Below are 13,990 nucleotides of genomic sequence, written 5' to 3'. Positions count from 1 at the left end.
AATGAAATGATGAGAAGTATATCAAGAGAGAGAGAGACGGAGATGGATGAAATACAGAATGAGAAAAGAAAGATTAAAATACAGATGAAAAGGCGTTTAAACGACTGATCTCATCAAGGCACAAACAGAACTGGAGTAATTGAGATAACGCAAAGAGCAAAGAAAAAGTGCAGCACGATTAAATGATGGAAGGGAGCTGAGCAATGCCTGAAGTGGAGGAAAGCTCGACTTTGGGACATGGAAGGTGGAGCTGTATGACAGGAAAGTAAGAAGAGAGTCTCAGTATCAAAACATCTTCTTTTTCTTAGCCTGTCGGTTCTATATAATGACTTTTTCTTTCAGACGCTAGGCCTATTACAGTGCTATTCAGCTTGCCTGACCGCATGGGTCAAGTGATGTTGACCTGAATCCTAAGTGCCCCATAGACAACCAGAAACCATCTCTGAAAGTCCTTCATTAACAAGCACAGTGAGGGCTTAAGGGTTCAACTTATATTCATACACAGTGCTAAGAAAAAGTATTTGCTTTTCCTTTACTCTTTCTTTTTGCCGTTTGTCACACTTGAATGTTACAAATCATTAAATACATTTTATGATTAGAAGAAAAGGATCATTAAATACAAAATAAAATTTACAGATTTCTTTTGTTTTTTTGCATGGAAAATGCTACACAAACCAAACTGGTGTCATGTCAAATGATAATTTTCTCCCTTGAAAAATTATGATCAACCCAAGCCTGATTAGCAATGGACCCATAGAATCAATAAATTGCTTAAATAGAAAATATCTTGACAATATGAAAAGGGCTAAAAAAAACAAAAAAGCAACATATCTAAAGCTAAAGCTAAAGGGATATAAGACCAGGTGAGAAAAGTCATAAAACTTGTCAGACTTGTGAGAGTTACATATCCATTTAAAAGGATTTGGAAGTCCAGTGAACCATGGTGTGATCTATTATTCACCAAAAAAGAAAACATGGAACTGAATGGGACTTTCTCAGGAGTGGCCAGCCTACCAGAATTAGTCCTATGATGCATAGATGACTCGTCCCAGAACCCAGAACAAATTGGAAAGTGCTAGAGGGAGGCTTCATTTGCTACAGGTAAGGTCAGTGTTCCTGGCTCCACGTGATAAAGAAACTTTGCTAAGCTAATTTCAAGGGCAAATCTGAAAGAACAGAAAGAAGACATTTAACAAGGAAGATCTTGATCATCCCCAAGTTGTTTGGAATGTACTGCATGGAAAGTTTTGGAAAGCGTGTGTCCTTACACATTTTGCAATAAAGTAACAATGTTTCAGCACATGAACATCACGCTGAGAGTCAAATGTTTTTGTGGCTGTGATGCTCCAGAGCTGCCCTGCCACTACAGGACCTGGACAACATGCGGTACTGAATTCTGCTCTTCATCAGAAATTCTGAAGGATAATATCCGGCTATAAGTTTGGGACATCACACTTAAAGCGTATTTGGGTTAGTGGCCTAGTCGAAGTCTAATTCAGATGCTGTGGTATATTCTTAAACAATACATACTTACTAGGGAACCCTCCTAAAATGGTTAATTAAAACAGTTTTCCAACGAACAGCGCAGCAAACTTCCTGCACATCAAGGTAAAAGAGTATCTCCAGTTAACACAATGCTTGATAGAACTTGGCGCTGCCAAGTGTGGCACAACCACATTAATGGGACTTCCATTTTCATTCATGTCAGATTGGAGTTGCTTTTTTTCCTTAGTATTTAAATCACAGTTGCGAAACAATAATTTTTGTGCTTATTCTGGTTATCTCTGTCTAATATTGAAGTATTTATTCCCCTGAAACATTTAAGCTTGATTTGAAAAGTCCAAATCAGAAGATAGTGGGCAAAGATTTCATCACTGCACTGTCAGCTTCGGAGGCCCACACAGTTGTAGTTCAGAGTTATAAACAGCAGACAAAACTTGATGATTGTGGAAAGACGTTACAGTTTGCAGAATTACTGTAAATCTCAGAGCTGATGAGTGAGCTCTTTCAAGCCTGCAGGGTCAAACATCAATTTTGACATTGATTGTTGGTACAATTGTGTTTTTTGTGTGTGTTTTTCTTTTACAGCTGCTGAGTGGGCTCTTCTGAGCCAACAGAGTCAGCCAGTTGCAACACACTGATTTGTAGTGTTGATACACAGAACTGTATGTGTAGATTTTTTAGCCAAGTGTAAATTTGACAAGTTTTGACTGAGACTGGCATGCATTTGTGCGTACAAGTGTGTGTGGCAAATTTTGGTGAAACGTGTTAATGAAACCCACACATGATTTAACACTTTAATTTGTCATCTGCTCATTTTTGATGCTGACAAAATGAGGTAACTGGCTAGACGATATGCGAACGACAATTAGCACTTTGCTGTTCCACAAACCTGACAAAAAAATCTAAACTGCTGGTCATTAACAGGTGTTTACATAAATAAACGAAGAGCAATGCAAAGTCGTTCCACAAAGCAAAAGAGTAAAAATGATATCACAGTGTAATGAAGGGGATAATTGCAGTAATGATTTGCTGTATTACCTGACTGCATCCTGAGCGCCGCCTCGCTTTAATGCAAACAGTGTTACTGTGAACGTCTAAAGTGCTGTGAAACTGGGGATAATTTGGAGCCTTTCGCTTTATGATGATGTAAGTGTAAGCAAGTCGTTGTGTTTTATTTGTTTTATTGTCATAAGGTGGTTTTTATTTTAAAATCCACCTGTAGATAGGCTAAAAACATTCATTTAGAGAGAGCGAAGATTTATGCACTCCCTTTCCTTTTTTTAGCTACAAAGCCCCCCTGTCTCTTTCTTCCCTGTCTTTTTTTAATTACAGTTTCCGCTCCCATCCCCACCTCCCACCTCTCGTCACTCGATCATCGGGGAGTGGTAAAAATACCACACCAGAAGACCTCATCAGCCTAAGCCCCAATGCCCTTCCACCACCACACCTTTTGCTCCAACCCTTTTGCTTTTCCTTCTCATTACATTGTGTCTCATTTCCTCCTCTCCTCTCTCAGAGTCTGTTCTCTTCCCTTCCACGCCATTGGCACATTTCCTTTTTTCCCTTCCAAACAACAATCTATCCTTTTTTTCTACTTAGCATCCCTCATCTCAGGGTCTGCCTTTATCCAATTGTCTCTTCTGTTTCTGTTCTTTTCTGCCAGCAAGATGAAAGATAAAGATCTTTAATTAATCTGTCCACGTGCCATCGCCAAGACTGTGTCTCAGTTTTATGTCTCAGGCTTTGACTGAAAGAGAAAAAATCCCTCTTTGACCTTTTTTACAGTGCGTCTTTGAAATATAAGCACTTAACCCTTATTTTTTTTTATTTCTGTTTGGTTCTGGTGCTTGCTGACCTGAATGATACTTCATACACTTAATGTGGGCCGTATGTTTGTTTAGACTGTGTAATTAAAAAAAGACTTCTTTATTGTGTATGATCAGAACTTGAAGCTCATCCATAATGCTCCTAATTGTAATGTCCAGTTTTTTTGTAATTGTTTCATTTCCTAGTCCCTTCTGTACTCTCCCTCACCCCCTGTGTCATTCTCTCTCTCTCGCTCTCTCCTCAGCTTGCCTTCTGCTCTCTCCCCTCATACCTGCAACCTGTTAGCTCATGAGGTCTTTGGTTCCAACATTCAATCTCACAGTATTTAAAGCATTCTCCTGTTCACACTGCTTGCTGGTTTAATTGGATTTATGGTTTTTGTTCTGCTCTGGCTCCTTGTTATATTTGTAAGTTTGTCCATCATTTTTTTATTAAACATTTTTCAATATGATCCATGCTCCCAGCTCCAGTTTGCATTTTGGTCCATCCATAAACTCACAATTCATGACATTAATCAGTTTTTCAGTTTAATATTTAATATGAAACTGAGCAATATGACTGACAACCTGACTATTTGTTCATTAAATGTAGTGCTTTTATCAATATAACCTTTTTGGCAACACATGAGGAAAACAGAATTTGTGCTGTAAGAGCTATTCCATCTGTGATTGCATACATTGACTCAAATACTGTAAAAAGGAATTTTGGAGGTTGTTAAATATTAGCTATTAACATTCAAATTAACATTAATTAGTATTATTACTAAAATTAAATGATGGGGATGCAGTAGTTGCTTCAGCTCTGTTGCAGTTTATATCACTTAGTTTTTACTTTTTCTTAACATGAATTAGATTGGCAAAATGTCTTTATTATTACTTTTGATGTTAAAATGTAACTAATTTAGTCAAACACTCAAAAGTATTTATCTTAATTTACAAAAATAAAATGTAAATTTTTAAATAGTTTTTAGATAGTGTAGATTTATTGTTCGATTCATATTTGTGTAGCACTTCTTTGATTTTCTCCAGAATTTATACGCAGAATTAAAATCTGACCCCATGGAACACCCCCAGGGAAAACAGTCCCTGTGATTGAATATAAAAAAAAAAAATTCATATCTTCATGGTCAGACGTGACTGACTTTTTATTTCAGAGAGGAATACAATTTTGATGCAAATTGCAGCAATCAAGCATTAGGGGAAGGTTTGAAGGAACCATGATGGCTACCATATCACAGCTTCAGATCCGGCTCCAATATCACAAGTAAGCAAACCTGCAAAAGATGATATTCTGTTGCTGTCATATCATCACCATTCTTTTGATCTCAGAACTGATTGACTGATGTAATTGTAACATCATTTTTGCAAAATCTATTCAAACTAACTGTAGGAATTTATACCTTAACATTTGGCCTTTGATGCATACTGCTCTGCTTGAGCTGAAAGGATTTCACTTATTGGGAATTCATAAGATCATGATTTGCTGTTTGATAATTTTTCTGCACACTGCTTTTTAAGACAACCTTGATCATGTACTTAACATCTAAATCTCTCTTTCTGCGCAACATCACTCCCTTCTGCTCTCACAGATTTGTGGTTGATGCTGAGCACCATCTTGTTCTTGTCCTTGCTTGTTGTTGCTGTGGTTTCTCAGCCTTTTACTCAACTCCAACAGTTTCCCTTCTTGTGAAAGTAGAGCTGCCAGCAAACACCAACAGACATGCAAATATTTGCAAAGATGTACACATTACAGCATTGTTCACACACACACTGCCTCTAAACCGTTATTGTCTTCTGCTGACAATAAGAGTCAAGTGTGACTTCATGCCGGCATCTCTGTGTGTCACAGTGCGCTTCTGTAATTCTCATCAGTCTTATCTGATCCTTTCTCCTTGTCTACAACAACTATCGGTCTCCTTCTCCAATATTGCTCCTTTTTCACAAACAGCTGATATCTTGATATACTTTACTGGTCTGTTTTCAACTCGTTTTGTCATCTTTTTTATTTTCTTCTTTTACGTCATTTTAAATCATTGGTCTCTATGATTTTCAAACGACACAGTTCCCGTCATCCAATCTGTCATCTGTTCTTGTAGGCTGATTGAGCTAACATCTTTTAACTGACACTTTCCTTTCAATAATATACCTCTGACTGCATGTTTACCTCTCCATTTAAATTCAATCAGAAGAATTGCAATTAGTCTTAATTACTCTTGCTTTGCTGGCAAATATACAGAAGGACTTAATGTTACAAGGGCATATTTCACTTGTATAACAAAAATACAAGACACTCGGGCAATATGTGTAAGTGGATAAATGCTAATTAAATAGTGTAATTAGAAGACACTGGAAAGTCGGGGAAATGGTCGTGCACAGTCAAGCACAAGCTCGACTCAGCATCCTACTAAATCCGTCTGACAGGATGGTTCATGCTGTGTCATTGATCATTTTATTTGGTTATTTGCTACACTTAAAAAGTTGTTGTTTTTTCCAATTAAAAAAAGGCAATTTCTTTGGAAAGAATTTGACTGTCAGAAAATGTCATATTTGACATATAAGCAGATGAATATTGCTTTGTTAAAGTTCAAATTAGAGCTAATGCTGAAGACAGGGTTCAAATTGCCTTTTTTAATTTGGCAAAACAAAATCTAAGCTTGAAACCCCCCTAAAGTCCTTCAGTTGGTAACTTTTAGCTTTCTCTTTCCCCAAGTTCTTCAAAATGAGAAACCATATTGGAACATGCCATCCCTCGTTGAGCCATTTTTCAAAATAGAAAAGACTTTACAACATAATTCAAAAAAGGGAAATTGGTGTTGGTCCTCTAAAACAGGAATCACTAGAATAAAATAAACATTTACCGTACTTCCACTTGCCCATATCTATAGCCACAGTAATAATAAACAGGTAAAAATATCTGGAAATGTGAAAAACACTGAATGCAGATACACATTCATATTTTTTTTACTATTAACTGGGAAGAGAATGGTAATAGAGGTAAAAAAATTTCTCTAGTCAAGAGTGTCCTCTACACTTCTGATGATGTGAATAATCACGGAGGCCGCTCTTTGCAGTAAAAAGTTCTCTCTAATGTTCAGAACATTTTTGAGGATGTGTAACAGTAAAAAAAAAAAACAACAAAAAAAACCTTTAATCCTTTTTCTCAGATTGAAACTCTTCTAAATCCAGAGAAAAGTACACCGTAAGAGTTGCCTGGCCATGGAAAAACCAACAAAAACCATCCCACACTCCTGTTGAAATAAATAAAAAAAGGAAACAGAGCGAGCTGTGCACAGCAGAGAGGGGGCTCGTGTTTATTCAAGTGCCGAGTCCTCAATCAATGTTCTCCTGTCTCAACAGTCGCAAATGACCTTTCAAAATTTGAGCATTTTTGAATGTCTAATTTTACCAACATCTCAACAAATTAGATTTTCTGCCACTGTGTTAAACACCGCATGTCACAACAAAGGGTTTTGTATGTATTATGAAATGTGGACTCCCTATTTCATGCACCAATTTCTGATTAATTATCCTTTCTGAGATAGTGACGTGTTGGCACCCAAACATTGTGCCGCCTCAGAGAGTGAATATTACAGCACAATATTAAAGCAAAACAAATGTGGCTACAGCTATACAGGCATGAGTTTATTTTTCTTCATATGCATAAAATAGAAATAGATGTTGTCTCTTGTGTCTCATTTTTGTTTGTGCTGGCTGTCTCATTCCTCTGCTGCCTCTCCCCTGTCGGTTTTGTAAGTGTGTCCTCTGTCTCTGGTGAAAGAGAATTATTTGAAAGATTAATTGCAACCTACTGTATAGTGGTTACTGTCAGCAGTCTCTCTGGAGCATAAAAAAGACTGGGATAGGGAGCAAATGCAACAAGGGAGCTGCTAACAGACTGAGGTGGAGACTGAATAAGGAAAACTGAAAGTAGCGTTAGACAAGATGCAGGGAATACAAAGGCAGAAAGTGGAATTGAGTGAGAGATTGGGAAAGTGGGGAAAGGAGGGTTCAGGAGAGAGTCGGAGCTAAAAAAAAAAAAAAAAAAACGGAATGGAATTGGTTGCCACTGTAGCGTTACTCTATCTCGATGGGAAAATGTGGATATAGCTGGATTCAACGCTCTGTGCACGACAGAGAGGCTATATATGCCTCTGTGATAAGTTTGTGGCTTCCAGTGTTCGTGGGGGGCTTACATGTAGTTCTTTTATGTGAGTGTGTGTGTGTCCTGGTGAGAATGGAAGACTGCTTTTTCATTGTGTTTCTGTGAGTAGCGCAGAGGAACTCGTGATGTCAGCTCACTCTGAGAAGCAAGTTGTGGGTAGTCAGAAAGTGAGCATCTGAAGTGCCTCATGTTCAAGAGATAGAGCTAACAACATTTACATGATCATGTTTTAAAGATTTAAAAGTCTTTTTTTAATGATTTTCGGTGCCCACAGATGGCTTTATCTTTACAAGAGCCTGTGCTGGCTCCTTTAAGCTGTGATGTTTTATTTCTTCTTGGCCTTTAAATCATTTCAATGGAATTTAGACAGAAATGAAAGGAATGATGTGGTAAAGTCATTGTAGAGGTCAGGGTTCCTACGCAATCTGCAAAAGTTTAGTATTTGATTTAAATAGTTTTATGGTCTGCAGAAGTGTGGATAAATTAGAGCCTAGACAGATCAGGGTTTCCACCATTAAACAAAGCCTGGTGGTCGGGTGCCAGAGCAGTTCACCAGTGGGTCACCAGGTTTTTTGTATTCAAAAATGTTATGTTGATAGGAAAGGTCAAAATATTACAAATTCAATTCAAATTTAAAAATACTTTATTAATCCCAATGGGAAATTGAATGTTGTTGTAGCTCATCAAGATTCTTCAAAGAATTGGGTAATTATATGTTACTGGAAGACACTGGTGGACAAGAGCCAAGTGTAAAAAATAAAAAAGCTGAATGTTTTCAAACACAACAAAGATAAAGAATCATTTACATTTACCCAGAAATGTGCAACATGCTGTTTTTATATGGAGCCAGATGAAAATGGTTGCACTAAAACCGGGCAATAACACAATTATTATTACAAAATTGTATTGAAGAACAGAAAATGTCATTAACAATGATAAAGGTTGGCCTTAAAGTTCAATTAGATGATAAATCATGTGACTTATCAGGCAGTGCATGATTTATCCACAGTTATTTAAGCCTTTTTACAAGAACAGTTTTGCAAACTTGATTTTCATCATTTTATGATGGCGCTGAAACCCCACTTTTAACTAACTGCAGGTGGATTTTGTATATTGATATACTGATAGTTAAGAAAGTGTAATTTTATTACTGGTCTACCAATAATCTCTAGTATCTAAATGCTTCAGGGAAATGTGTGTTTAATTTATAAATAAATCTCACTAGTTAATAATACCTATCTGAATTGTAGATGGTATTAAAACAGACATTACCTTAATAGCTGGAATATTAATCTTGAGACTGGAGATGGTTGTAATCAAGGAATTATAACTAAAGTTTTCCCTATAACTCAGTAAAAAGGTGAAGCTAATTACAAAGTTCACTGCAACTGTTACTCTGAAGGATTTGTGAAGGATTTAGTCATCACCTTTTGCCTTCTAAATTGAAAACAAGTAATGGATTGCCCTATTATTTACCTATTATTGACCTCTAAAATTTAAAACCTGTAAGTTAGTTGATATGTATTTGCAGTAAATTTAAGATCAGCCTGTATACTAATATTTAAAAAATGAGCTGATCATTTGGACATGAAAAATGTGTAGGACTGCACTCTATTTAACACAGGCCACTACTAAAGCTGTCAGTGTCCTAGCGGATTCTCCCAGTGCTGCCTCATCAATTACTTTGCTACTCAATACCGACCGGCCGACTCAAGTACAAGACTAAATGAGATTCTTACATAATAAAACACGGGCCACTGATGACATAGTAATCTTGCGGTGAATGCATTAGGTTTAGAGGCCAGGTATTGCTGTTCTGTGCTTACATTCCCTTCATGCTTAACTTGGACCAGCAAATTCTTCTATCAGTGCAGCACTAATAAAGTTGTTCAGTGTTTTCTTATCACATAGGTCCAATAAGACACTCAGATTTCACATTGCAGGCATCATTCTTTAACATGCTCTGGCTGCCACCTTGTGATGCATTGACTTCATCATTTAAGCATATTTCTTCATGACATTTTTCATTAACTGATCAGAAACCAAATTGAGCTTGGCTATTATAACCTAAGATGTCACCATATTTAATGTTTTTTTGTTGTTGTTTGAATAATAGTTATTGATTGCGTGAAAGTATAAGTACATGGATGTGCAGGCGCATAAATGTCTCCAAAACATTTTTTCCTGTGACAGTTTTTCTTTTCAGTAATGTGAGAGAAGCACCCCATTTATCATCATAAATTTTTATTGAACTGAGGGTAGCATTGTTTAAGTTGATGTAACTTCTCTCTTTATGGAGGAATTACTGACCATTACAGATCATTCAAACATTTCTCTGTGGGATTAGAACCAAATATGCATCAGCTCTCCCTTTTCACAATTTATGAAAAAAATCCTAAGAATGATATTAGCGGGTTTAGGCCTTGTTTACACAATAATGTCAGCACATTAAAATACAGATGTTTTGTTGCATTTTGGCCTTTCATTTCCATGGTAACAGCATTTTGTCTGGACACAAAGGTTTGACATCATGTCCCTATACATGCAAACCAAAAAGATTTGGAAACTACGGCATCAGTGAGTGCTAGCTATGTTCTCTTTCTGTTTTTGCATAAACACAATAGACAACATTGTGCAAAAAGGACCTTACCTGTGTAAAATTTCTGCAGAATGATTCCATGCAATCAAATGAGTTGTCTGTCTTGTTTTTAAATTTGATTTTGACTGAACTGCATACATTTGGGTCTGAATGTGATTGGAGTGAATTTAGTTGATTCAGAAATCATTTTTAATTGAATTGGATTTCACATCAAGTAGGTGTAATTTAGACCTGTTTTTCCATTACATTAAGATAATGTTATGAATTGGCCTTGTATAAAAGAAGGATGAAGGCAGAAAATATCATACACTGAAAAACTAAAAACTAGACTGTATCGTAAATATTTAGCCCCATCGAATAAAAAGCCTCGATTCATAGTTTAACTGGTAAGGGACAATATGTTAAAGGAGAAAACCCTTTCCCCAAATTTTCTGCCTACTATAGAAAAGTGTTCCAAAGGCCTTTCATATGCTGAAATGCATTTATTGTTTAGCACAATCGCTCTTGAATTTAAAACGAAAAGTAACATTCGCTTACGGCAGCAAATGCACAAAGCAGAACGAAAAACAAAGCGACTCCTGCTGTGTCAATCTGAGTGATGGCTGGCCAATAGTGATACCATAAAGCAATATTATGCACCACAGATTGCTGCAGTATTGAAAATTCAGGTGAAGCGGGATTCTTCGGCCGGCTGGCTATGGTGGAAACGCTGAAATATAAGCAATCTATTGTGCACTGCCTGCGTAATTTACCACCTTTAGTGAGACCTGTTCACCTTTATTGACATTGTGTCCAAGCATTGTTCATCAAACTCTGCTCCATTTGAGATTTTCATATGCTTGTTTCTCGGCTTGTGGGATGTAGAAAATGTAGGCAGTATGGACATGTGTACATTACAGGTTTAGCACCTTTGTGAATGTAGGAGAAACAAATAGCTTTGAATTGTCTCATATTTAATGCTTGTGCCATTAGCGGCCTGACATAGAAAAACGAGAAGGCCTGCAAAACTGCACAGACGGTCAACATTTGGTTCCTCTTATCAAGTCATGATGGTCAGTTTATAAATCTGTTGCATTCTGATGCTTCTACCAGCCCACACACACTGGGCACACCACCAAGATTCATCTTTCTTCAGATTGGCAAAATGTTGTGTATATGTATGGATGCTTGGAACTGCGTGCATGTGTCTGTTCTCTAATCTGCTTGGGTTGCCACTATTATCCTCTCTTAGCAGTTTTATTAAAACACTGGACTTTTTGTTTATTCACAATGTGTAATGCATGAAGTATGATGAAATGCGTGTCTGTACTGTATTAGTGTGTGCGGGTACAGTGCACCCCTCCATGCGAGCTTATGTGTGCGTAGACCCACATGCGTGGGGCCTTTTGAAATACGCAGAGGGTGTTGTCTGTCATTGTGCATCTGTCAGTCTAACTGTCATGACCGTCAGAGAGCAAAGCCAATGTGGGAGGAGTGGAAGGAGAGACAGAGAAAAGGACAAATTAGAAGGAAGAAACACAGCGAGGCAGTTGTTGAAGAGGAGCTTGAATTGGTGAATTGTTTCAGGCAGTTTGTGTTCGTGTGCGTGTGTGTGGGGGCTTGCTATACTGTATTCAAGGAGCCCAAAGACCAGAAACCTACATTGCTTGTTGAGATTAGAATGCTGGGCCCCCACATTTTATTTTTTTTCTGTCGAGCTTTAAGCTTGATTTTAAAACCAGATTTTATTGTGGTTAATAGTTCAAGTAAAACACAGAGAGAAGTATGTTCCAGCCCTGGGATTCAATATTCAAAAGTTTTAAACTAGCAGGGTTCATAAACAATAAAGATCGGTTGTCAAGCTGTTTCTGCAGTTAAGTTATTTTAATGAGCAGCCAGAGAAACTGTAAGGAGTCTCTCACTGTACGGATAAAGTAGCACAGTTCTTACCCATCCCCACCTGCTGCTGTAATCTGCCAACTTATTTGAGTTCAGTTAGTGCCATTTCACAACAAAGCAAAAGTACAAGTCAAAAGAATTCATTTTCTACACAGACAGACATAATCACGTCAGTCCAATGAGGTCAAAGTAAAGTTCCAATACAATGCAGTCAAATTAATTTAATCATGCCATTCTGTGAGAAATAAAATATATCTAAAGAACCATCGACCGATTACAGCAGAAAAATGTCTTAAGTTCTACACATGGTTACAAGACAGAATAAATTGAAAATATTTTCAGTTATGAAACATAACTGAAAATAGGTGTGTCGCCCATTGTTAAGGTATTACTAAAACAAAAACTGGCATGTTTGACAGCAAGTTAGCTGTCAAACATGCTGTTACATGTTGGCCAACCAGGCAGTTAGCTGGACTGAATAACCAACCAGTATCAACTTGTTATCGGATGCTTACTCCATCAAGAGAAGAACTTGTATATAAAAAGCCCTGGAAAATTACTACTACAGTTGCTTGTATTATTACAAAATTATACTAATGGACCTTATTTTAGCCGCCATAGGAATAATTTGCTTAAAACTCTGGTCCATGCTTAGTTGTGGCACTGAATTTATTTATTTTTTGTCATTGGCTAACAAAACAAACAAGGAAAACAATAATACAAAACTTTTAAAAAGTAAAACACAAGGAGATACAATGGCATCTAAATGACATGGACAATCTTGTTAGATTTCTACCTCATAATGAAGCATAAAAGTTAAAAGGCTGGCAAATAAACCAGCAAATTCTGAAAATAATCTACACATATCCTCCAATGCACTCCTCCAGTGGAGAGTTTGGGTGTGTTACAAATTGGGAGCTAGAGTCAAGTGCCTCAGCCAAATTTCAGCCATGTTAAAAAAATAAAGTTATGATTAGGGTTAAGTTGAGGGAGCAGGTTGGCCATTAATTGGTCACAGTGAAAGCTGATGGTAGATTTTGGGTTAGGCTTCCAATAATGAACGGAAGGTGTTAAAATGCCCTAATGAGGAGAACCGCTCTACCTTTTGTGAGTCTGTTAATCACCTATAATATTCTACACCGAATACAACTGCTTACAAAGATAGATTGGCTTACAGGTGCTTAAGAAACAGTTCACTTTAAAGACACAAATTTTGAGGTCAGTAAGTCAATTATAAGCCAGACTTTTACATTTAAAATGAGACACAGGTCTGTCTGATGCTCAGATTTTTATTACCTATCTATTAATAATAACACACACACCTGCGTGCACTCCCCCAAACACCCCCACACACGCACACACCCATACAGCGAAATCTCAGCCAGACAGGAGTCAAACATCCTTTAAGAGATAGTTGGATTCACACAAATGCAGTAATGAGTTCTTCAAGCCGTGCCTACACACAGACTGGCTCTCCCATGTGTATTCACCAAGCTCAAACATTAAGTGGGTAAAAGATTAAGCGTGCACACATACACAGCTCGTACAAACCTACGCTCCTGGGCGCCATTTCTCACCCACGCACGCAGACGCACGCTGACACCAAGTCTGCTAAGCATACCCGTATATCTCCAATAAAGTGTCAACTACACTTTAATTGGCCTTGAATCTGATGCCTCGCTGTGTTGTTTTAATGGCGTGTGCATGTGTGTGTGCGTTCTTTACGATGAGCTGTGAGAAAAGTGTGGGCTCAATCAACTTCCTCTATCTCTATCTTAACATTTAGATGGATGTTCTGGTCTTGCTGTCACGGTTCCTCGGCCTCAGAACAAATTCTGGGTTTCTTTGTAATAAATTTTGTCCACGTTTGTCTCGTGTTCACCATAATTCTTCGTTAAGCTGATCATCTTTACAATACACCTTAAAACGAGCTTCTAAAAATGTGCGCCAAAGAAGATAAAGTCAGACATGTGTCTCAAGTTTTAGTGCATAGAGCAGAAAAAATATGACAGTATTTACAGG

The 13,990-nt window shown here is 37.4% G+C and overlaps 1 protein-coding gene across 4 annotated transcripts in view; it reads left to right on the top strand.

Moving 5' to 3' along the window:
• cadm4 (cell adhesion molecule 4) overlaps positions 1–13,990 on the top strand; it is a 228,537-nt gene that overhangs the window by 86,093 nt on the left and 128,454 nt on the right. The gene's annotated exons all lie outside the window — the stretch shown is intronic.

The sequence above is a fragment of the Xiphophorus couchianus genome, chromosome 3, assembly GCF_001444195.1.
Source record: "Xiphophorus couchianus chromosome 3, X_couchianus-1.0, whole genome shotgun sequence".
NCBI lineage: Eukaryota > Metazoa > Chordata > Actinopteri > Cyprinodontiformes > Poeciliidae > Xiphophorus > Xiphophorus couchianus.
Note: the sequence above shows the minus strand (reverse complement) of the source record. Positions and strands in the feature narration are given on the sequence as shown.